The sequence below is a fragment of the Arachis stenosperma genome, chromosome 6 (genome assembly GCF_014773155.1).
Source record: "Arachis stenosperma cultivar V10309 chromosome 6, arast.V10309.gnm1.PFL2, whole genome shotgun sequence".
Classification (NCBI taxonomy): domain Eukaryota; kingdom Viridiplantae; phylum Streptophyta; class Magnoliopsida; order Fabales; family Fabaceae; genus Arachis; species Arachis stenosperma.
This window is the reverse complement of record NC_080382.1, coordinates 91,193,616-91,196,896: the sequence shown is the minus strand read 5'-3', so window position 1 is coordinate 91,196,896 and position 3,281 is coordinate 91,193,616. Positions and strand designations below refer to the sequence as shown.

At 34.4% G+C, this 3,281-nt stretch overlaps 1 non-coding gene across 1 annotated transcript; it reads left to right on the top strand.

Annotated features, from left to right (window-relative positions):
- The first annotated feature begins 391 nt into the window (after positions 1-391).
- On the top strand, positions 392-496 carry LOC130937551 (small nucleolar RNA R71). The gene has a single exon (XR_009068765.1). It is a non-coding gene; the product is annotated as a small nucleolar RNA R71 (small nucleolar RNA).
- The last annotated feature ends 2,785 nt before the right edge of the window (positions 497-3,281 follow it).

The window sequence follows — 3,281 nt, the reverse complement described above, 5'->3', positions numbered from 1 at the left end:
AGGTTCACCTAAGTATAACCTCTGCCATGGCAGGGTTCTCAGGATCATAAGCTTCTTCAGAAGCTGCCTCTCTAGTACTATTGGATGCATGTTGCAATCCATTCAGATTTTGAGAGATCATGTTGACCTGTTGAGTCAACACTTTGTTCTGAGCCAATATGGCATTCAGAGCATCAATTTCAAGAACTCCTTTCTTCTGAGGTACCCCATTATTCACGGAATTCCTCTCAGAGGTGTACATAAACTGTTTGCAACCATGTCAATGAGTTCTTGAGCCTCTTCAGGCGTTTTCTTCAGGTGAATTGATCCACCTGCAGAATGATCCAATGACATTTTCGAAAACTCAGAGAGACCATAATAGAATATATCTAATATGGTCCATTCTGAAAACATGTCAGATGGACATCTCTTGGTCAACTGCTTGTATCTTTCCCAAGCTTCATAGAGGGATTCACCATCTTTTTGTTTGAAGGTTTGAAACATCCACTCTCAGCTTGCTCAACTTTTGAGGAGGAAAGAACTTATCTAAGAATGCAGTGACAAGTTTATCCCATGAGTCCAGGCTATCCTTGGGTTGTGAATCCACCATACTCTAGCTCTGTCTCTTACAGCAAAAGGAAAAGCAAGAGTCTGTAGACTTCAGGATTAACTCCATTTGTCTTTACAGTGTCACAGATCTGCAAGAACTCAGTTAAAAACTGGTAAGGATCTTTAGATGGAAGTCCATAAAACTTGCAGTTTTGCATTAAAGCAACTAATTGAGGCTTAAGCTCAAAGTTATTGGCTCCAATGGCAGGAATGGAGATGCTTCTTCCATCAAACTTGGAGGATTGTTGTGATTTAGCTTCTCTTAATTTTTCTTCAGAGTCCTTTCAGGTTCTGGATCAATTTCAACAAGAGTGCCTTTATCCTTGTTCCTGCTCATATGAAAGAGAAGAAAACAAGAAAAGAAAAAGGGATCCTCTATGTCCAGTATAGAGATTCCCTTTATGTTAGAAAAAGAAAGGGGTAGAAGAATGAAAAAAGGAGTTCGGATATTTAGATGAATAGAGGTGAAGATGAGTGTTAGTAATTAAATAATTAAATAGAAGAAGAAAAGAAGAAGGAAATTTCGAAAATAAATTTTTTTTTTTTGAAAAGGGTTAGTGATTTCGAAAATTGAAACATGAAACAATTAATTAATTAAAAATAATTTTTGAAAAAAGAAAGAGATTTTTCGAAATAGAAGAGGGAAAGTAGTTAGGTAGTTTTGAAAAGATAAGAAACAAACACAAAGTTAGTTAGTTGATTGAGAAAGATTTGAAATCAAATTTTGAAAAAGATAAGAGATAGTAAGTTAGATAAGATATTTTGAAATCAAATTTGAAAAAGATAAATTTCTGAAAAAGATAAGATAAAAGATAAGATAAATTGAAAAGATATTTGAAAAAGATTTAATTTTAAAAATTACTTAACTAACAGAAAACAAAGAAGCTTCTAGAATTTAAAGATTGAACCTTTCTTAACAAGAAAGTAACAAACTTCAAATTTTTGAACCAATCACATTATTGTTAGCTAATTTTCGAAAATTACATATAAAGATAGAAAAAGATTTTGAAAATATTTGAAAAATATTTTTTTGAAATTTTCGAAAATAATAAAAAAAATTGAAAAAGATATGATTTGAAAAGATTTTGAAAAGATAAGATTTTTTAAAATGAATTTTGACTTGACTTGTAAGAAACAACTAATTTTGAAATTTTTGACCAAGTCAACCCAAAATTCGAAAAATTGGAGGGAACTAGGAAAAGATATTTTTTTGATTTTTGAATTTTTAATTATGAAAGAGAAAAACAACAAAATATTTAATGCATGAAATTTTTAGATCAAAAACATGAATGCATGCAGAATGCTATGAATGTCAAGATGAACACCAAGAACACTTTGAAGACTGATGAACATCAAGAACATTATTTGAAAAAATTTTTGATGCAAAGAAAACATGCAGACACCAAACTTAGAAATCTTTAATGTATGGAAAATATGAATGCAAAAATGCACAAGAAAAACAAGAAAAGACACAAAACAAGAAATCATCAAGATCAAACAAGAAGACTTATCCAGAACAACTGAAGATCATGAAGAACACTATGAATGCATGGATTTTCGAAAAAAATGCATGAAAAAAATTTAAAAAGCATGCATTAACACCAAACTTAAAAATTGACACAAGACTTAAACAAGAACACAAATATTTTGGTTTTTATGATTTTCTAATTTTTTTGTATTTTTATTAATTATTTCGAAAATAAAGTTGGAAAAACGGAAAATAAAAGAAAAATTTTTGAAAAAGATTTTTGAAAGAAAGTACCTAATCTGAGCACAAGATGAGCCGTCAGTTGTCCATACTCGAACAATCCCCGGCAACGGCGCCAAAAACTTGGTGGACGAAATTGTGATCACTATTCTTTTCAAGTTGTTGTCTTTGTATGGATTTATTCAATAATTGTCCTTATTTGAAGTCACAACTCCGTTCAACTAACCAGCAAGTGTCTGGGTCTCCAAGTAACCTTACGTGAGTAAGGGTCGAATCCACAGAGATTGTTGGTATGAAGCAAGCTATGGTCACCTTGTAAATCTCAGTTAGGGAGATTAAACAGTTATGGGTTTCGAAAATAAAAAGAAATAAATAATAAAAAGGATAGAAATACTTATGTAGGTTCATTGGTGAATTTCAGATAAGCGGAATGGAGATGCTGTAGAGCTCTCGGACGCCTGCTCTCCTATTCTTTATGCAATCCTTCTTACTCCTTTCCATGGCAAGCTTTGTATAGGGTTCACCATCAACTGTGGCTACTTTCATTCCTCTCGGGAAATATCCTATGCGGCTGTCACTCGCACAGCTAACCAGTCTGGAGGCATCACCCATGCTGATGGCTACATCCCATCCTCGCAGTGAAAGCTAATGCTCACGCACTCTGTCACAGTACGGCCAATCACCGGTTGGTTCCCGCTTCCTACTGGAATAGAATCCCTCTTTTGCGTCTGTCACTGACGCCCAGCAGGTTGCAAGTTTGAAGCACGTCACAGTCATTCATTACCGGAATCCTACTCGGAATACCACAGACAAGGTGAGACTTTCCGGATTCCCAGGATCCTACTCGGAACACCACAGACAAGGTTGGACTTTCCGGATCCTCATAAATGCCGCCATCCATCTAGCTTATACCACGAAGATTCTGTTGGGGAATCTAAGAGATACACATTCAAGCTTGTGTTGCATGTAGAACGTAAGTGGTTGT